Below are 23,452 nucleotides of genomic sequence, written 5' to 3' on the forward strand. Positions count from 1 at the left end.
TGGGCTCTGCCTCCCTCCCTGTACATACACTGCTGGGCACTGCCTCCCTCCCTGTACATACACTGCTGGGCTCTGCCTCCCTCCCTGTACATACACTGCTGGGCTCTACCTCCCTCCCTGTACATACACTGCTGGGCTCTACCTCCCTCCCTGTACATACACTGCTGGGCTCCGCTTCCCTCACTGTGCATACACTGCTGGGCTCTGCTTCCCTCCCTGTACATACATTGCTGGGCTCTGCTTCCCTCCCTGTACATACACTGCTGGGCTCTGCTTCCCTCCCTGTACATACTGTACACTGCTGGGCTCTACCTCCCTCCCTGTACATACACTGCTGGGCACTGCCTCCCTCCCTGTACATAAACTGCTGGGCTCTGCCTCCCTCCCTGTGTACGTACACTGCTGGGATCTACCTCCCTCCCTGTACATACACTGCTGGGCTCTGCCTCCCTCCCTGTGTACGTACACTGCTGGGATCTACCTCCCTCCCTGTACATACACTGCTGGGCTCTGCCTCTCTCCCTGTGTACATACACTGCTGGGCTCTGCCTCCTTCCCTCCCTCCCTGTGAATATACACTGCTGGGCTCTGCCTCCCTCCCTGTACATACACTGCTGGGCTCTGCCTCCCTCCCTGTACATACACTGCTGGGCTCTGCCTCCCTCCATGTATGTACACTGCTGGGCTCTGCCTCCCTCCATGTATGTACACTGCTGGGCTCTGCCTCCCTCCCAGTATGTTCACTGCTGGGCTCTGCCTCCCTCCCAGTATGTACACTGCTGGGCTCTGCCTCCCTCCCTGTATGTACACTGCTGGGCTCTGCCTCCCTCCCTGTATGTACACTTCTGGGCTCTACCTGTATTCTGTTACCGATTGTATAACTATAGACTTTGTTTCTCTATAATACTTTGTACATTCTTCTACATGTTACAGATAGTTAGGTGGTCCTGTAATGATAGTAAAGGTATTGGAGCGCTCTATGTTGCGTGCACTCTACAAGTAAGTGCAGATAGAAATGTAGATGGAGAAAATTAGGAATAAAGATAATGGATGAAAATAAAATAAAAATAAAAATAAAGAATGAAAAATAAATAAAAAATAATAATATATAAATAACAAAAAATAAATAAAAATAAATAAGAAGAGTGAACACCTGTAAAGAAAATGTGCGTTAAAAGATATGGATTTTACCAATGTTTACATTCCTTTTTGATTAGTTGGAGTTGCCCCTGATCCTGTATGTCACTAACTAAAGCCGGCGGTACAGCACGGAGGCTGCGATGTTCTGCCGTGGCTTTTGTTACCTTCTCCCGTATGGCAGCGGGGAAGCAGCTGTCGGGTTCCGTTCTTCGCCGGCATCCCGGCAAAGCTTCCACGATCTTCTGCTGCAGGGTACTTCAGATGTGGCAGGCAGGTGGGCTTGTGTATCTGCTCCAACGCGTTTCATGCCGCACGGGCACTTTTTCAAGGATGCAGGCTATTTAAAAGTTCCGCTTTTTTATTCAAACTTTAATGATAAAACAGGAAGTTAATTGACGGATGTGTCGTCATAGTTTTTTGGTGGGAACCTCATGGGTTCTTTATCTTCAAGGTGTCACTCAAAAAAATGGATAAAGATGTAAATGAAAATAAATAAAAATGAAAAAATAAATAAAAATGAAAATAAAATAACCATAAAATTTGGAAATAAATATATAAATAAATCCAAGTGAAATGGAAATAAAAATGGGAATAATTATAAAGCAAAAAATAGAGAAATATAGATAAGTACAGAGGTTTATGTGAAGTATTGGAAGTTCGGTGTACATGATATAATTGTTATAATTGTTCCCCGTGGTCTAAATATAGACATAGAATTGAATGCTTTCCTGGACTGATCAACAATTATATCATATACACCGAACTTCCAATACTTCACATAAACCTCTGTACTTATCTATATTTCTCTATTTGTTCCTTTATAATTATTCCCATTTTTATTTCCATTTCACTTGGATTTATTTATATATTTATTTCCAAATTTTATGGTTATTTTATTTTCATTTTTATTTATTTTTTCATTTTTATTTATTTTCATTTACATCTTTATCCATTTTTTTGAGTGACACCTTGAAGATAAAGAACCCATGAGGTTCCCACCAAAAAACTATGACGACACATCCGTCAATTAACTTCCTGTTTTATCATTAAAGTTTGAATAAAAAAGCGGAACTTTTAAATAGCCTGCATCCTTGAAAAAGTGCCCGTGCGGCATGAAATGCGTTGGAGCAGATACACAAGCCCACCTGCCTGCCACATCTGAAGTACCCTGCAGCAGAAGATCGTGGAAGCTGTGCCGGGACGCCGGCGAAGAACGGAACCCGACAGCTGCTTCCCCGCTGCCATACGGGAGAAGGTAACAAAAGCCGCGGCAGAACATCGCAGCCTCCGTGCTGTACCGCCGGCTTTAGTTAGTGACATACAGGATCAGGGGCAACTCCAACTAATCAAAAAGGAGTGTAAACATTGGTAAAATCCATATCTTTTAACGCACATTTTCTTTACAGGTGTTCACTCTTCTTATTTATTTTTATTTATTTTTTGTTATTTATATATTATTATTTTTTATTTTTCATTCTTTATTTTTATTTTATTTTCATCCATTATCTTTATTCCTAATTTTCTCCATCTACATTTCTATCTGCACTTACTTGTAGAGTGCACGCAACATAGAGCGCTCCAATACCTTTACTATCACAACCTGTTATATAGCGGAGCTGCCAATACAATTACGAGCGCGGTCCACATCTCATCTTTACGGTCCTGTAATGATGACCATCTAACCTATAATAACAACCTAAATAAACTAATGATCATTCAACAAATGGATTATTGATGTCTTTATTACTGGTGCTGACATATAACCACAGCGTCTACCTGCCAATCGGGGATTGCTCAGTACAAGGAGAGATGCATTATATTCCCTGCTTGCTGTGGTCCTTTTCTGTCAGCTATCCTCCAGATGGAACCCTCAGACTAGATCAGTTGCTATGACACATAACAGCTTGGCCATCTTATGTCCCTGGGCCTGATTCAGAGATGATCAGTAATCTGAGAAAATGGCAGGTGACTGCGAGTAGAAAGCTGCCGCTCAGACAGAAAGCGAAAACACCTTGGGTGACATTTAATGGGATGCGATTTTCCGAAATCTGGAATTTTTTTGAGAAAATCAACTATGTGAACTTGCGGCAAAAAATTCGATATGGTGCAATTTTTAGTCATGAAAATGTACGAAATAATGCACGTGTGGTTTGTATAAAAAAAAATGCATAGGGTTCTCCCTCCTGAGCAAAACCAGCGCCATGCTGGTTTCTGAAATTCAGGGGAGTAAAATCATAGGGGATCCCCCGAATTTCTAAAACCTGCACCAGGCTCAAGGGCCGGTGCTGGTTCCCAAAATACAGGGGACAAAATGACTAGGGGTCCCCCGTATTTTGGCAACCAGCACTGGGCCCAAACAGCCATTAAAGGACCCACTGGGTCTTGTAGTTCTACAACATTACAAATAGTAAAATAAATCACACAAACACATGAACAGTATAGCTTTATTACATACTACATGCATTTACACATACGTCACCTATGGATTCCCTCGTAGGCTTGTCCATGTAGAATCCCCAAGGAGAACCTGCGAAGGGAAAATATACTCACCAGATGCCTCCCTGCTCGATCACTGTCTTCTCCGGCTGTCAGCACCCCTGTGAGAGCAGTCCAAATGTTTGTTTACATTCGTGGCTCCTTCCACATGTCCCTCCCACCAGCCAATAAGGAGCGGCCATTGGCTGGTGGGCGGGACTAACCCCGGAATGTGGGAGAAGCTGCAAATGTAAACAACCATTTATCAGCCCGATGCCCACCACCCTTCCTTTATTGGGGGGGGGGGGGGGGTCCCCACTGCTCCAAGGTCCCTGCCACAGGGATCAATGCTTTGGCCAGGAGAACTTATGTAAAAAGTTTACCCCGGCTGTGGCATTACCCTGTTGGCTTTTTGGGCCCGATGCTGGTTGCCAAAATACGGGGGACCCTTAGTCATTTTGTCACCCGTATTTTAGGAACCAGGACCGGCCCTTTAATCTGGTGCTGGTGATAGAGCTTATCTTACTAAATATTATATTGTCTATATAAGTGGAAGATTCCTTATAGTACAAAGTATTACAAAATCTATGTGTTATAAGAATTAAGCAAATGTATGTCCCATCTTCAAGAAGCTGAAATAGTTAACCTGAATGTATATTCTATCAGTCCCTAGTTCACTAGAAATCCCAACTAAAATAGATATGAACCAGATGTGGAACACAGGAAATGGCCACATTCCAATGAATATAGATAAGAGGGAAGAAAAACATGCAATCCCATATAAGGAGAAGGGTTTTGATGAAATCCATATGTCTATGGGAAGTAACTACAAAGTTTAGCATAACATAGAAAATACTCCCCATACTTAGAAGTTCACTCCTATTGTGTCATCAGAGATAGCACGTACTTTTACATTGAACCAAGGTTTTAATTGTAACCCCACCTTAAGGCGCCCACACACGCACCGATCCCGGCGTGCGTTGTGGGCTTAACTAGCCCACATAGCATCGCATTGTATGCCTTGTGTATACGATGTGCATGCGATGCTGTGCTAGAAAAACCTAGTACAAAAAGTATGTGCAGCACATACTTTATGTACTGTACAATGAGGTGAGGCGGGAGCGCGCACCCCATCGTACAGCATTGCACCGCCGGGATCGGTGCGTGTGTGGGCACCATTAGGGGTGTATTGCATATGAATATGTATGTTTTCTTTAATATCTCCTCCCTGACGGGGGGGGGGCAACAGTATTTTAAAGTACAGATGGGTCTTGTCCCATCTTGGCAGGGGATGGCGCTGGCGTCGCCAGCCGCCATCCCCCGCCAGCGCCATGGCGATGGTGAGAAGGGGACGCGCGCGCACGAGAGGCGCGCGTGTCCCCTTCCGACGGCGCTTCCATCCGTTCCCCCGGGTCCCCGCCGGCTTGCCGGCGGTAACCCGGGGTCCCCGCCGCCTGCCCGCACCCCCCCCTAACCCTGTCCGTCTCCCTGAGGCGGAGACGGACAGGGTTTCTGTCGCGCTAGCGACGGAGACTGAGACGCGCGTGCGAGTGAGACGCACGCGCGTCTCAGTCTCCTCGCTGGCGTGGCTGCTGGCGGGTCGCCAGCGCGGACGTTCTGGCGACCCGCCAGCAAGGATGGGACAAGACCCATCTGTATAAATATGAGACATCTAAGCACAATAGAGCAGAGCATTTCATTTCAACTTCTCCCTGAGTTTATCTTCTGGTCCTGTGATGTCTGAATACTGCTGAGGCTCAAATTACACTCTTTCACTGGGAGCTCGTTTTGGGATGAAGATTTAAAGAGAGAACGTCTAACTTTGTACTGCTCTCCGCTGAAATGACTTCACATATCTGAAGTGGGTAAAATCGTTTTTTAATTATAAAACTATTTCTCTTACATTCTTATGGGATACAGGGTTAGTCGTTCAAGATGATGGGGAAAAGAGGGTATCCGCAGGAGACGGGCACATACAAAACTTTACACTGGGTATACTTGCTCCTCCCCTCTGCTCCCCTCCCATCCAGCCAGTTTAAGAAAATGTGCCTCAGGAAAAGCGCGCAGCAGGAAGAGCTCCAGAGAGTTTTTCTACAGTTTATTTTCTTTATTATTTTGGGACTGCTGTTTTGGACTTAAGGAGACTAGGGGAAGGGTTCAGCTGCAGGCCACTTCATGGTACCGCTGCAGCGCGCACACCCCTGGCATGCCGCACACCCTTAGTCCAGTCTGAAGACTACGTGTGGTGAGTACTACCCTGGGGTCCCCGGTTAACTGTGCGGCAAGATGGCGGAAACGGCGGTGCCCTGCACAGGGACCGCACAGCCCCCTGCCTACACTGGGGCAAGGGTACTGCCTCTGTACTCGCCAGGGCAGTTTACCAATGGGTTGGACATTTTTCAATGTCAGTCCCAGTATAATTATACAGGTAACCTCCGGCGCCATTACACTGGGCAGAGCTTACCCAGAGCGGGGCCAGAGCTCTGTAAGGGCGCCAAAAACCTGCTTACTGCTTCTTCCCTGGCTGCTGGAAAAGCCATTATACTGATCCAGACACTCCTCAGCGGTGTGGAACAGAGGGAATCTGCGGCAGCTACAGCATCAGGTTTCAGTGCTTGTGTACCTTGTGCACTTGCCTGTATACACTTAAAGTACTGTTTAACTGTACTGTATGACCAGCTCTTACAATTAGAGAGCTAAGGTTGTGGTGTATTGGTCCCCTCCATTACCCTTTGTACACTACCCCACTGGCATGGGTCTTCAAACTGTGGCCCTCCAGATGTTGAGAAACTACATGTTCCAACATGCATTGCCACATTTTTTCCTATAAGAGCATGCAAAAACTGTCAGGGCAGTAGTTCCACAACATCTGGAGGGCCATAGTTTTAAGACCCATGCCACTGGCGTGTTAAGCTAAAGACTGTACAGATAGTACTGCACATAGTAATTATCTGTGTCTTATTCACACTGCATATCCACTGTGATTGATCTGTGTGTGTGGGGAGATTGTTTTGTCACAATGGTGAGGAAACTTACTTGTATGGTGTGCAGTGATAAGTTTGTGCCTGCTTCTTCCTCTCAAGTTACTTGTGGACCATGCATGTCCCCTCAAAGTAGTGGGGTCCCCCCACAGCTTACAGGGCATCAAGGTAGTACACAGGACAGCTCACAGGAGCCTGCCTGGGCAGCAGGGATTAAATCCATGCTGGAGACTGTGACTACACAGTTAGCTACCACTACAGCACAGACCCAGATGGTGCAGAGAGAGCTTGCTATCTTATCTGCTAGAGTTGATATAATAACTCCTATTCCTGGGGTATCTCGTAAGAGAGGTGCACCCTCCCAAATCCCTGGGTCTGGTGCAGAGGAGGAGGATGAAAAAGAAGCAGACGAGGATGGTGACGAGCCTGACAGTGCTTCCCAGCCACTGCTCCGGGGCACTGAGCCATTAATTATGGCAATCAGGGAGGTGCTTGACCTTCCCTTAGCTGGGTCCTCTGAAGGGGATTCTTTCCTTGCCATTCAGAAAAAGCAGCAGGTTGTTTTTCCTGAGCAGACTGACTTGGAAAATACATTTACGTCAGCGTGGAAAAACCCAGAGATGAGGTTTAAAGTTGCTAAGAGATTTAAAGCCACTTTCCATTTGATCCTGCGGGAAGGAAAGTGTGGGAGGAACCACCTGCGGTGGATTCCTCAGTGTCCCGGTTAGCAAAAAAGATGGTGCTCCCGGTGCCAGGGTCTTCCTCTCTGAAAGACACTACAGACAGAAAGTTTGAAAACACCCTTTTCACTGCTAGTGGGGTGTGCCAACGTCCAGTGTTAGCGAGTTGTTATATGGCAAAGTCTATATTCACATGGGCCTCCCAGATTCAGGAGGGCCTCTTGGGTGATATGACAGTGGCGCAGGTGTCTGAAAAATTACACCACATTCAGGACACAGCTAAAGTTTTGTGTGAGGCGCAGAAAGCGTTAGGGGCCATTAACGGCCGTAACTCAGCCATGGCGGTATCTGGTCGCAGATCCCTCTGGCTCCGGCAATGGATGGCTGACTCCAAACGCAGTGTAGAAAACCTTACCTTCACGGGTGAACAGTTGTTTGGCAGCGATTTGGATGTTTTAATCTCAAAAGCCACTGCAGGGAAGTCCATCTTCCTTCCCTCGACCCCACAGGCACCCAAGCGTCCTTTTCCTACTCACACCCAGCAGTCCTTTCAGACCGGTAAATTCCGCCCAAAAGCCAGGGGTGGTTCCAATGCAACTATAGGCTCCCGAGGTAAATTCAGGAAGCCATCTGCTTCGGCAACCACAGAGCGGCCATCCGGGGCAGCTGCAAGTAAACCTGCGGCATGACGGTGGTGCTCCACCACTAGCTCCGGTCGAGGTGGGTGCCCGACTGGCATTCTTTGGCCATGTTTGGGAAGCCTCGTGCCTAAATTCTTGGGTACGGGGTCTTATTTTGCACTGCTATAAGCTTTATAAGAGTTTGCAAAACAACCACCTCACAGGTTCTTCAAATCAGGCCTTCCAGCGTCTCTAGAGGATCGACTGGTATTGCAGCAAGCGATTCAAAGACTGGTGCAGGCCAAAGTAATAACCCCGGTCCCTCCCCTAGAAAGGGGGCAGGGTTATTACTCAAACTTATTTGTAGTCCCAAAGCCGGATGGGTCGGTTTGCCCTATTCTGAACCTAAAATCCCTGAACCCATTCTTGACTGTAACCAAATTCAAGATGGAGTCATTGCGGGCCGTGATAGCGGCACTGGAGGAAGGGGAGTTCTTGGCATCTTTGGATGTGAAGGATGCCTACCTTCACATCCCAATTTGGCCACCTCATCAAAGGTTCCTGAGGTTTGCATTGCAGAACGATCACTATCAGTTCCGCGCATTGCCGTTCGGCCTGTCCTCAGCCCCGCGTATATTCACCAAGGTGATGGCGGAGATGATGGTGGTTCTAAGAAAACAAGGGATCTGTGTCATACCGTACTTGGACGACTTGCTTGTAAAAGCTCGGTCGTCAGAGGACTTACGGGTTGCTTTGCAGATTACCTGGCAGATCCTGTCGGGTCACGGATGGCTCCTGAATTTGTCAAAGTCTTTCACAGAGACTCCTGTTCCTGGGGATGGTGTTGGACATGGTTCTCATGAAAGTGTTCCTTCCACAAGAAAAGATTGTGACCATTCAGCAACTGGTCACAGACTTGCTGGGCAGCCCCCAGGTACCGGTGCATCAGTGCATTGTGCTGTTCGGGAAGATGGTGGCCTCTTTCGAGGCCCTCCAATTCGGAGGTTTCACAGCAGGATCTTCCAGCCCGATCTCCTGAGCAAATGGTCCGGTTCCCATCTTCAGATGCATTGGAAGATTGTGTTGTCTTCTCGGGCAAGATTGTCACTTCAGTGGTGGCTCCACACGCCCAACCTGCTGGCAGGGCGGAGGATTGGCAGGTACTTATGTAATATCTGGGCTCCCGTTTTTCTTATAAGACCTCGTCCCCTCGCGGGGCTCGCTACGCTCGCCACGCTTCGGACACGGTGGCTCGCTGCGCTCGCCACACTATATAAAATCAACTCCATGCGTATTTGGATAGTAGGGGTATGAAAAAATGGGGTGCATTTAACATGGGAGCCCAGATAATACATAAGTACCGATTGGCATCCAGAATTGGATCCTAGTCACCACGGATGCGAGCCTCCTGGGATGGGGTGCTGTAATGATGGGTCAATCCTTCCAAGGCAAATGGACCTTCTGGGAAACACGTCTCCATATCAACAACCTGGAGTTACATGCTGTGTATTATGCACTTCTGTAGGCGGACCATCTTCTGAGCGGGCATGCGGTCCGCATCCAATCGGACAATGACACTACTGTGGCGTTTTTGAACAGGCAGGGTGGGACCAAAAGCAGGTCCTGTATGCGAGAAGCGACAAAGATCTTGTCCTGGGCAGTGAGTCACTGTCAAGCTCTATCCGCCATTTTCATACCCGGGGTGGACAATCGGGAAGTGGACTTCCTGAGTCGCCACGAGCACCACCCAGGGGAAAGGAGTCTACACCACCAGGTGTTCAATGCTCTGCTGGCCAGGTGGGGGACCCCGCTGGTAGACATGATGGCATCAAGACACAATTGGAAGGTGTCCAGATACTTCTCCAGGACGAGAGACACACAGGTGGAGGAGGTGGACGCCTTCTCAATACTACGGGAGTTCAGCCTGATATACATCTTCCCGCCGATTCCCCTCGTGGGTCGGGTAACAAGGAAGATAAGAAGAGATGGAGCTGAGGTCATTCTAGTGGCTCTGGACTGGCCAAGAAGAATGTGGTATCCCAATCTTCTAAGTCTTCAAAGGGACTTGTGGCGTCTCCCTTTGCGAAGAGACCTGCTCATGCAAGGTCCGTGCTTCTTCCAGGCCTTAGAGCAGCTTCGTTTGACGGCCTGGAGGTTGAGCAGCAGATCCTGACGGAGAAGAAACTTCACACATCTGTCATTAAAACTATGATGAGTCACGGTAGCACATTATCACCATATTTGGAGGAGATATGTGGGATGATGTGAACAGTGGAACTTTGCTCCGGCTGAATTCAGACTCGAAAGGTTCCTCAGATTTTTGCAGTCTGGCTTGGAATTGGGCCTATGTTTAGGCTCCTTAAAGGAGCAGGTATCAGCCCTATCTTTTTTCCAAAAGAAGCTGGCTAATATCCCTGAAGTGCAGACGTTTCTTCAAGGCGTCTTGCACATACAACTTCCATTCATAGCTCCTACTCCACAAGGTTTCCTTCCAAAAGTGGTGTCGGCATTCCACTTGAACCAGCCTATCGTGGTTCCTGCTAGTGGCCCTCAGTCTGAGGTTTCCGGCATCTTTGGATGTAGTTCGGGTTTTCCGTGTGTATATCCGGAGAACGGAAAGAGTTCGTAAGACAGAAGGACTTTTTATCTTATATGATGCTCAGAAGATTGGGCGTCCTGCTTCTAAGCAGTCTATTGCACGCTGGATATGTGCGACTATTAAGCAGGCTTATGTGGTGGCAAAGCTTCCAACGCCTGCTGGGGTGAAGGCCCACTCTACTCGTTCAGTGGGGACCTCCTGGGCGGCTGCTCGAGGAGTCTCGGCCTTACAATTGTGTAGGGCCGCTACATGGTCAGGTCAACATACTTTTTTGATGTACATATTTTTTTTAATACAAATTTGATGCTTTGGCCACTGAGGATACTCAGTTTGGGCAAGCGGTGCTGTGGCAATCTCTGCACAATCCCGCCCGTTCTGATGTCTTTGGTCTATCCCCATTGTTTTGACCGACTAACCCTGTATCCCATAAGAATGTAAGAGAAAATAGGATTTTAATACCTACCGGTAAATCCTTTTCTCAGAGTTCTTATGGGATACAGTGCGCCTGCCTCTGTGTGGAGTTCTGCATGTCTCATTAAGGTGAGCTGTGGGCCACTGACGTGTCCTTCTGTTGCATTGGGTCCTTTCAGTGGTCACAAGTGTAGAGGTTACTTAGGTGTCCTTCCTCTTTCACCTCGTGTCTCTCAGTGGCTCACGAGTGTGGGTTGTCATTTTGGTGACGTTTCCTTATTAAGTTGTCCCTTTGGGGACATAAATATATCAAAAAGTTGTCGCTTAGTTGACATATTCTGTTTAGGGCACTGGGGCCTCCGCTTGTTATGTGGTCGCTGCAGTTGCCTCTGTATTCATGAAAGTTATGTTTGGGTGTGCTGGATGAATCTCACCACATTAAATATTACACATTCCTCTCATATTGTTCTTCTCCTTCGGCACAGTTTTCTATTAACTGGCTGGATGGGAGGGGAGCAGAGGGGAAGAGCCAGTGCACCCAGTGTAAAGTTTTGTATGTGTCGGTCTCCTGCGGATACCCTCTTTTCCCCATTGTCTTGAACGACTAACCCTGTATCCCATAAGAACTCTGAGAATATGATTTACCGGTAGATATTAAAATCCTATTTTTACCTCGATCAGATCCCTGTGTTATCCCCTGCGTTTCAAGCAGAGCATAAATATACATTTACGTTCTTCTTTGTAAGCTGCATTTATATAGAACCCGACGTATTCAGACTTAAGTATAACTGTATTATTTTGTACTGTTTTTGTATTGTCATTGTAACTCGTGTAACTGTGTTTTACTGTGTCGATATTTTCATGTTTTATGTTGAATGATTGATGAAACCATCTTCACGAGGTTTGACAGTTGATCAGTATATTTGGGGTATTACTTCTAGTTATCGCCCAATTGAATGATCTAAAGTGTATTTGTTTGTTTGTCTGGTAAACACAATATAAGTCATAAGGTGTACAAGGGGTTCGGAGACAACTAAGACATTCCTTGGTATATGCTGCAACAGGCTGGTCCTGCCTTATGCCAATGATTGCCCCTGAGAGTCACCCTGAACTAATTAGGATACAGCCCTTATGAAACTAAGGGTGCATACACACTGTACAATTTTTTTGACCAATTTGGTTGAAAGACATTTCCATTGAACCCAGTGTCCTGGACTAAAGATGTTGACTAAAGATATTGATGACAGACGAAAGAAGAAAGATCTAGCTACAGTTTATAGGTTCTTTTTGAAAGATATTCAAATTGAGCTGCATGCGCAGTTGACGAACAATCTTGATGAACTGGCGGGTATGCACATCATCATTCATCCTTTGTTTGTTGACAATATCTTTTGTCAACATCTTTCGTCCAGGACACTGGGTTCAATGGATATGTCTTTCAACCAAATTGGTCAAAAAAATTGTACAGTGTGTATGCACCTTAAGTGTGTTTATGTACATGTTCTGTTTTGCCTTATTGTCTGTCCATTTGTCATTTAAACATCAATAAGCGTAAGGTGTATATAAATCAAGATAAAACTGGAGTTGCCAAAGACTTTTTTTTGGCCCTTATAAAGGCTAATCTGTCTCTTTGGAGATTGCCAGGCAAATTTTTCTTGAAAAAGCCCTTATGTGTTGGCGAGGCTGCGTATCAGTGGGTGATGTGATTCACATTTTTTGGTCTTGCCCAGTGCTTCGGGCCCTTTGGAGGAGGGTTGAGGACCTCATACTGAAGGTGACTGGCCTTCAAGTCTCCCTGTCCCCACAGGCCGCACTCCTTCATATTTTTCCAGATTAAATTCCAATTAATAATAGATATCTAATCGCTCTCAGTCTTATTGCCAACAAAACCACTGTTGCACAGTTTTGGAAACAACCGATTTCCCCCTCCCCCAGTGTACCTCATAAAATCTAAGCTTTCCTACAATTACACTATGGAAACCATTTTTTGCCAGTATTCCCCTTCCCATACCTCATTGCTTAAGAAATGGACTGTTTGGCAGGAGTTCCTATCTAGCGGCGCATGACTTTCATCATATGTGCAGTTGTGTTTTCTCTATGGCTTTCCGATAGGAGTTGGCTTCTTCATTCTATTGTACATTCCTGCAATTTCCACCTATTATTGTTAAATATACGCTTGGACTGTTACGTTCTGCATATTGTTAATGGTACCCTGTGTCCCACCCCCTCCCTTCTCTTTTTTCTGTAGCCCCTTCCTTTATTCTGAAAACCCAATAAAAACTATTCTCTAAAGAAAAATAAAAAGCCCTTATGATATAGTGTCTTGTGTTTATGTATCTATGTCTCTTGCTGCACCCAGTAGAACATGTCTAGAGTGTAAAAACAGCATAGTTCTAAGTTTGATTTCCCTAACTTTCAATATATAGAGCCAGAATTGGTTGCAGTAATGACAACAAGCACATTTTAGAACAATAAGCGAAAGAATTGATCTTGATGGCTCAGATTTCATTTTAAGAGTGGGGTGTCATATTGAAGCAGAGGTTCTTCAACATTGAATTGGAAAGCATTACCCAAGCTGCCTTGAATTAGTACCAATAGAGAAGTGGATATTTCCAATAATTTGCCCAAACAGGTACTCTGGGTCGATACACTCATAAGATAACATTTTGTGCACTTTGTTAGGTGACCAAACAAACCCACACTTCAGCAATTGTTATAAACAGTGCAGAAAGTGCTCAGAACATGGTGCCTGCCTAGGGTATGAAAGTGGTATCATATTATTGTCCTGATAAGTGGTTATGATTTTTTGGCTTAGATTGAAAACAGGGAACTGAAAAGCCACATTCATATTAAACTTTAACCAATAGAGCACACATTTTTTACCTCTCTGCACAATGTTACACACTGCTTTCCGCAAGTGGATAAAGGCCACACCCACAGGAGGTAATTTACCTATGGGAGGTTACAGTGGAAGGATAATGGAGCGCTCCCCCCTAGAGGTTGTTGCATCGAGAAAGGGTAAGAAATCGATCAAATCGATCGGTTCGATCTTAAGAAGGGCTAATTTTCCTAAGGATGGAACTTTTAGATCCTGACGCTTGGAAACGATTCCAGGTGATGAACGCTCATTGGTTACAGAAAAAGGGTTTTATGGATACAGTAAATATATGGCTTACAGTGTCACAGGAGTAAGAAGATGAAAGGAGAAAGAAACAACAGTTGCCATTTGAAAGTCCACCACCATATCACTTGCCAGGACCTAATGCACCACCACAAGTAGATAGGCAGGTAGATAATGCACCATTTGTACACCAACCACCACAGGTAATTGAGCAACCCCAGGCAGTTGGGGGACGGAACATAGAAGAACCAGACTTGCTCACAGCAGGGGGCCCCACAACCACAATTACAACGGCAGGTAGAAATACAGCTGGTATAGCCAGGTCAGGCATAGGGACTGAGTAATTGTACCCATCTTCAGATTTGCAAGCCCTTAAAATTGGAAATTATTATCCACAAAGGAAGTGTCCAATATGTGCGAGTTTTGTATACCAGAGGGAGACACAAAATGTCCTAATTGTGGAAATTGGGTGGGATCAGAGGTTTTACCATGTGACCCAGAATTAAGATCTGTGATCAGGTTAAAAGATTACAATAAAAGTCCACCCAGAGAAGGATTATCTGAGGCTAGGACACGCAAACAAACAGAATTTTATGGCAATCCAGTTCCTAATGACAGGCCTGGACATGCCCAGTCAAAATATATAGTCTTCCACGCAGTAGTGTGTCAGTATCACAATCAGGTAATTCCATGTACCCAGTTAGAGTAACTTACCACCCGCAAATGGTTGCAGATGCAGCGGGCCAACAGGTACAGCAATTATTTGAGAGACAGAACTATGTCCCATGGTTTGCATCTGACCAAATGAAAGTGGTAAATGATTTACCTGAAGAAAGAACTCATTAGAGTATGATAAAAAAAAATCAGACAGGTTATTATCATACACAGACCATGTTGGGTAGATTTAGAACAGGTTGTGAGAGCAACCGCAGGTACTGGGGAATAGAATATAATACAGAACTTGCCAAATGTTGCCATTGATCCCCTCCACCCCGGGTTCCCAGCCATAGTGGATATACCACAAAATAAATACACAACAAAGTGGGGTATAGTTGGGGGACAGAGTAGCTCACAGATGTCATAGATTGGCAGCTCAGGCACCAGCACAGCCAGATATACAACAAAAGCAAATGATAGTAAAGGAATACCATGACAAGGTTGTTACTAAGCAAGAGAATGAAGGTTACCCACTTGACAATCCAGCTAATTAAAGACTCTAATTAAATCTAAGTTTTTGTATGGACTTCGTCCTGAATTGAGAGCTCAATTGCTTATTATACGACCTGAAGTTAACTTTATGGACATAAGTGCAATCTTACAGATTCTGGAAGGCCTGGAAGATACGGAGAGAGAGAAAAAAAGAGAAGAAGAGCAATAAGACACCAATTATTCAGGTTAATGTCGTTCAACTCTGGAACCAAAAAGACCCTACAAAAGGTCCAAAGATGGCAGGTACCAAACCACCAATGGTAAGACCGGTACAACGTGATTTTGAGGGAAATGACATCACAGGGAGGCGCTTCTGGTGCCGGTCCGTGGGTCATATTAAAAAAAATTGTCAAAGTATCAAAGATGGCTACAAGGTAAGAACATGACAGATGGCTTACCTTACACAAAACAGGCATGACAATTTCAGACCCCAAAAGGCGTAGCAGCATTCCACCTTGAAGAAAAGATAAACTCTCCAAAAGGTACTGTCTCTCTTACTCTTCCCACAGGACACAAACTTGAATGCCTAATTGACACAGGTGCTAGTCTCACTGTACTGAGAGAAGAAGAAGTTCCAAGTGAACTACTGTCCAGAGACACTATACAAGTACAGGGTTGGGTGGACAGCCACTTCCACTTAGGAAGAGTAAGCCAACTCCTTTACTTGTCAATGATGAATCACGCCTATACCTATTGAATTTCTTACTTCATCTACCATCTACATGTCCAGTAAACTTGTTGGGAGCTGACATTCTGCAATTAATGCAAGCCTCAATTGAATATACAGAGACTAGCATCAAATATAAATCTAATATATCCATAGACTTACAGGGGGAAATTTACTAAAGGAAATTTGTAAAAAATAGGTGTATTTGTATCCAGAAATACACTTATTTTTGACATTTACTATCCCGAAAATACGGCAATTCATATTCGTATTGATAGCACATTAATACGACTACGAATTGCCATATTTTCGGGATAGCAAATGTCAAAAATAAGTGTATTTCTGGATACAAATACACCTATTTTTTTACAAATTTCCTTTAGTAAATTTCCCCCACTACCTCATATAGAGGCAGCTGTGTATGTGTTTCTCTCCCAGTCATCTATTACAGATTCTGCGGCAATTATCCTACCAGACTGGATCACATCCCAAGTACCGGACAAGCTGTGGTCTAAGGGAAAGATGGACATTGGCAAGCTGAACGTATAACCTGTTCAACTGCGATTAAAGCCAGGAACAGTGCCAGTATCCCTAAAGTAATATCCACTGAATCCTGATCAAAGAGCCGCCATCACCAAACAACTACAAGCTTATCTACAGTCCGGCATCCTTGTTCAATGTAGATCCCATGGTCCACTCCTCTGTTTCCTGTGAAGAAAGGAGATGTTACTGGTTCTGGAGAGACCCAATACAGAATGGTTCATGACCTTAGGGAGGTCAACAAGAGACTGTTAATTAATTGTCCCATTGTGCCTAATCCGCACACCTTGCTGAATCAGATCCCACCATCAGGGGCCTGGTTTATGGTGATCGATTTGGCTAATGCATATTTTTCTGTGCCCATCACTAAAGACTCTCAAGAACGGTTAGCTTTTACACATGATGGCAAACAATACTGCTGGACAAGATTGCCTCAAGGGGGCGCCACTAGCCCCAGTGACTACTGTGAAGCCATGTCACTGGTTCTCCAGGCTTGGAGACCCTTTTACTCAGAAGATACCCAGCTTATCCAGTATGTTGATGACCTCCTATTAACTACAACAACTCAAGACAAATGCCAGCAGGAAACAGTGTTTCTACTCAAGTTCCTGGAAGAACAAGACTGCAGGGCTTCAAAATATAAACTACTCTGTAAACAAAAGGTTGTCTTCCTTGGGCATTGTATCTCTCAAGGCATCAAACACCTGACAAGACAGGAAGAAGCTAATACTACAAGCTAAGATACCAAAGACTGTGAAACAAGTCAGGTCATTCCTAGGCCTGGTGGGCTACTGCAGGGACAGGATACCTCTTGCATCAGTTTACATGCAAACATTATACAATGCAATCAAAACAGAGGGTCCACATCCAACAGATGAAGACATGGCTCAAGCAGTTCAGCAACTAAAGTTGGCCATTGCCTCTTCACCTGCCCTAGGCCTGCCAGACTATTCTAAACCGTTTACTCTATATTGCCATGAGGAACAAGGACATGTTTTGGGGGTGTTAACACAGATCCACGGAACAAGACAAAGACCTCTTGCTTACTATTCCAGAGGCTTGACAATATCATTCAAGGATCACCTACATGTATTAAAGCTGTAGCAGCGGCTGCTGTATTGAAGGACAAGTGCACAGACATTGGCCCTTATTGTGATCGGTGCGGCCCGATCAGAATATGCGGCCGCAACCGTGCAGGCGAATCCCCGCCTTCCATACGGATCGCCACCTGCCGTCCGTACGCGGATATGTGGCGATCCGCATGAAATTGGACGGGGATACGCCTCCTCCGTCTTGGGAGCTGCCCCTGCATTCGATGGTCGTCGAACATCGAATGCAGGGCCGCACGCTCCACCAGGTCCCGCAACACAAGACCACACGGACACTTGTCCGTGTGAAATCATGTATGGGGGCGGGCAGCTGACATCCGGCGATGTCAGATGCCCGCCCCGTACCCACGCGTCACGGCCTCATTACCATGCATACGCCCCGCGTTTGCATGGGAACGCCCATGAAACGGGGGGCGTATGCATAGGGTAATGAGGCTAAGTAGCCCCTCACGCCCCTCTACGCCCCCTGTGCGGCGTATAAAGAATCCATGCGGCGAAATCGCCTGCACATGCGCAGAGTGACCTCTGCACATGCGCAGACGATAAACATCGGCGGGCCGTACGCAAGCGGGAATATCCGCACCGATCAGAATAAGGGCCATTGTTCTTAATCATGAACTAACTATACAAGTACCACATGTTGTAACAGAAATCCTACAACAAGCAAGAACCAAACACCGTTCAGCAGCTAGACTCACCAAGTACGAAGTGTCCCTATTGAGTGCAACCAATGTGACAATCAAGATGTGCACCACTCTCAATCCTGCTACGCTCCTACCTGCCCTGTTGCTGGAACAGAAGGTGTGAACATCAATGTTCAAAAGGAGGGAGAATAAGGGGACAAGCACTTTCTGTCAGCACAGTAACATCTACAGCAGCCCAGAGAATGGAAGTAGATGCAGAAGGTGAAGGTGAGGACAAAGAGGAAGATACTTGTACTCAAATTTTTTCCCATGACTGTCTTGCTTTGATGGAACAAGAAACCCAGACATTGCCACATGTCCAAGATATGCCCATACCCAATGCTCATTACGAACTATACGTTGATGGGTCCAGATACTATGAAAATGGCACACCTTACACTGGATATGCCGTCACTACCGACACTGAAGTAGTAACTTCTGGAGCCCTACCAGCACACTTATCAGCACAAGCAGCTGAACTTGTGGCCCTTACTAAAGCATTGGAACACGCGGAGCATACAACAACAAACATTTATACGGATTCCAGATACAGCTGGGGAGTGACAATGGACTATGGGTTGATCTGGAAAAGCAGAGACTTTAAAACAGTTACAGGTAAACAGATACAGAATGCTGACCTCATTAAAAAAACTTTTCCAAGCATTAATGAAGCCACACAAAGTGGCCATCATCAAGATTCAAGCACACACAAAGAATCAAACAAAAGAAACAAGAGAAAACAATCTTGCAGATGCAGAAGCTAAGAGAGCAGCAAAAGCCCAGCCAGTAGAAGAAAGACACAACTTGGTCATGACAAAAATGGGAGAACCACAACACATGGCAAATATGCAGCAATTAAAGAAATTCAAGACCAAGCAGGTCCAGTGGAAAAAGCAGAGTGGCAAAGGAAAGGAGTGGCAAAAGATGAAGAAACTGAGCTCTGGAAAAGAGATGAACTGTTATGTCTACCCAGAGTACTCTACCCAGCCATGTGCCAAAATACTCATGGACAGACCCACCTTGGGAAGGATCAAATTACTTCCATTACTAATGAGAGATGGATAGCTCCAGGATTCCAATCGGCAGAAGCACTTCACACACAAGCATGCTGGATCTGTGGAACAAGCAATCCAGGGACAAGAGTAAAAACTCCACAAGGGGCAATACCAAAAGCAACAGCTCCTTTTCAGAGACTGCAGATTGACTACATTCAGATGCCTAAGTGTGGAGTATATGAGTGTGCCCTCGTAATAGTAGACATTCTGTCTAAATGGGTTCAGGCTTTCACTGTGGCAAAGGCCACAGCAAGGAACACAGCTAAGAAAATCCTCTCAGAAATTGTCTGTAGATATGGTGTCCCAGATGTCATTGAGTCAGATAGGGGTACACACTTTACAGGTGAAGGGATGAGACACATAATGCAGGATTTAGGCATACAACAGGCTTTCCATACAGCGTACAGGTCTGAGGCAAGTGGTTTGGTGGAGAGAACAAACTATACTTTGAAATCCAAGGTTATGAAGGCAATGAAAGACCCAGGCCATGGGTAGAATGTTTGCCTTTAGCACTCTTTAGCATGAGGACCATTCCTCACAAAAAGTCAGGATACTCCATATGATGTTCTGTTTGGTACCATACCTAGGATAGGATGTTACTACCCACAAGAACTTGTGCATAAACATGCAGATCTAACCTGTTATGTAAAATAACTAACTAAAAGACTAACTCAACTTCATGTTGCAGCTTATGCTTCACTTCCAGATTCTACAGCAGAAAACAATCCTCATCATCTCCAGCCAGGAGATTGGGTGTATCTCAAGAGACACGTTCGAAAAGCTCTTGAGCGCAGATATGATGGTCCATTTCATGTCCTACTGACTACACCAACATCAGTGAAGCTAGAAGGCAGGGATACGTGGATACATGCGTCCCATTGTAAACAATTACAAGTTAAGTTTGATGATGCAGTTTGCTGAGATGTTATTGGGGCCCAAATCTGATAAAAGTCTATGGGGATGCATTCTGTTTGGCAGCGGCAATAGTGGCAATAATATGGTACATACTAGAGGTACCAGATTATGCTAATAACAACAGTACAGTACAAGTTACCTCTTTAGCAGGGGTCTTCAACCTTTAAGACGGTGTGGGCCACATTAAAAAATTCCATGAAGCCCGAGGGCCACTAAGCTCTACTGTGGTATTTAGCACAGCTCTTAATAGATAGACAGCACAGCCCCCGCATAGATAGTTGGCACAGCTGCCCATACACATAAACCCTGCCCCCAATATATAGTCAGCACCAGGGTTATTTCTAAACAATTAGGGTCCCAGTGCAAACAGAATAAAAATGCAGCCCCACACACATAACTTGGTATTTAAGAAATTGCGCGCGCTCCCAAAAAAGGGGTGTGGCCTAATTATAAGGGGCATGGTCTAATTATAAGAGTGTGAACTAGCAGGAAAAAAAATTACCTGACACCTCATTTTTGCGACCTCCATGGCCAGACATTAGTTACCGCAGGAATAGTTGTTGTCCTTCCACGCTTAAGTTGGCTGTCTAAAGGCCGCACAGTGACATCTAAACATGAAGGTCCATTACACCATGATGCCCATTGCACATTATGACACACACCGTGATGCCCATTACACAATATGCCACACACCGTGATGCCCATTGCACATCATGCCTCGCACCATGATGCCCATTGCACCTTGCACTATAAGGCCCCCAATACTCCTGCTTATGCATATGATGCCCCCAGCAGTGCCTCTCACAAAATGCCACCAGTAGTGTCCTTCATAAAATGCCACCAGTAGTGTCCCTCACAAAATGTCCTAGTATTGCCTTCCATAGTCAGCACTGCATTGCACAGCATGCCAGCCCTCCCTTAGTCAGCACCACATTGCACTGCCAGCCCCCCCTCCCCCATAGACAGCACCCTCCCCATACACAGGGCCACATTGCACTGCCAGCCCCCCTCCCCCATAGTCAGCACCCCCAAAACATTTCTAAATGCAGCCAGGTCACCTCACACCCCACCCCCCCCCCCCCCCCCAAAAAAACAAAATTTCTAAACATTTTCTAAAAGCAGCCTTCTAAGCCAGCTCACCTCACCCTAGCCAGCTCACCTCACCCTAGCCAGCTCACCTCACCCTCACCCCCACCCAACAAAACAATTCTAAAAACAGACAGCTCACCCTCGCCTGAGGCACCTGCCTCAGTGTCCCTTGCAGAGGGCTGCTGCTGCTGCTGGCGGTGTCGGCGTCTGTCTTTGCTGCTAAGAAGGGACAGGTGCTGAGGTGCGATGCAGTGCAGTGCGCGGCTGGCAGCGGTTGTCAGTCAGTCTCCTCCCGGCTGTCTGGAAGGGCGCGGGCGGGACGTGTGCCCGGCGTCGGGAAGTAGACAATGCGCATGTCTGCACACAGTCCTGCCCGCCCCAGCCTCAACGTCACCCAACAGCATCCTCTGCCGCGTCCCTCTGCTAAGAGGACAGCGCGGAAGGATTTTTTTTTTCATACAGCAAGAATCTTTTGACTGGCGGGCCAGTAAAAATAAGTCGGCGGGCCACTCGTGGCCCGCGGGCCACGGGTTGAAGACCCCTGCTCTATAGTCTACCCCAAACCACATTATGTGAGAAAAAGGGAAGTAGCAAACCCTAACCATGAATGCAGAAATTTGCCACTCATCTCAATAGTGAATATTGTGGACAGCCACCTGAGGAGACATGCATAGAATGGTGTAAGGCCCCTACTGGAGAAAACCAAAATATGTTGTTGCAATTACATAATTTGGTAGGGAATGCCCTTAACACTACAAACTGTTGGCTCTGCTCTCATGGTCCTACCTCAGGAGGAGGAGGAGAGTGGACATTTATCCCCATCACATTTGAAGAATGGGCACTATTTGAATATGACCGTGAAGAGAGTTTATCATTCAAAGCATCAGTAAGCCGATATTTACACAAGGAACCCCATACGTTGCTAGCACACCTAATTACCCCAAATGTATCTTTTTGCATTGAGTTTAAGAAAAGAAAAAGGGAAGGCATACTCGAGCATGGTGAAAAATACTTTCCCTCAAACACGCACCTGGGAACATTTTACCCTTGTAATAAGGCCCCTTTTTATTGGTGGTATCCCTTACACTGATAAACCAGGGGTACCTCCATTTCCCATATTTCTGGCACCATATAAGGAAAAACCAATAACAATGCCCCTGGTAAACATTAGAGTATGGCCAGGGCCAAGATTCCCTAGCTGGATGAATGAGACAGGAAGCAGTCTCACCCGGTTTGTAGCAAATAGAATGGTAGCAGAAAGAGGACTAGAAAACCTAAGAAACATGTGGGATACCATACCTCCAATTCTCCCAAATAATTTGTATTTTTTATGTGGGAAGTATGCCTACAAGTTGCTTGTTTATGGCGATTATGGGAATTGCACCCTACGACGCATAGCACCTGCAGCGCAAGTGATGGAGCATGAAGATCTAAAAGAGATAATCAAAGGCCAAGAAGGCCAGGTAAGTATAATCCAATACACAGGGATAGAAGGGAAATAAAAGAAGCAAGGAAAAAGGAAAGAAAACTAATCTACACACCCTGCCATGAGAGAATGGGATTTTTGGACCTATTTGGCTCAAAATCATATTATAGAGTTGAATCACTTGCAGTGTTATTAGATAACATTACTGAAATATATGATAACACCTTCAGATATGTAGGAAAAGAGCTTCAAGAGGTAAAGAAGGATTAGTTACAACACAGATTAGTTCTGGACCATTTAATGGCACAGACAGGAGGCTATTGTATGACCTTCTATACGCAAACAGGAATATTGTGCTGTACATTTATTACTAATGAGGCTGACAATGCTCAAGAGACAATTGAAAAACATGTACAAGAAGAAAAATGGATCTATGCCACTGAGCATAATACACCTGACACTCTAGGAGGTGATTGGGGCTGGCTATCTTTTCTGAACCCATCTACATGGTTTTCAGGAATCAGTGGATGGTTTATGGGAATTCTCATGTTCGGCCTAAAAATTATAGGATTATGCATAATTGTTTATATTGCTTTCAAGATATTGATGTGTGTTTTCTCTGTCTGTCTGAAACAGTGTCGGTCTGCAGCAACTACAGCCAAGTTCAAGAAACTCATATCTGGAAGGACACAGAAAGCAGAGGATCAGTCTATTCCAATGGATGTGAGCCAA

Source organism: Crinia signifera, chromosome 4 (assembly GCF_055691185.1).
Source record: "Crinia signifera chromosome 4, ASM5569118v1, whole genome shotgun sequence".
NCBI lineage: Eukaryota > Metazoa > Chordata > Amphibia > Anura > Myobatrachidae > Crinia > Crinia signifera.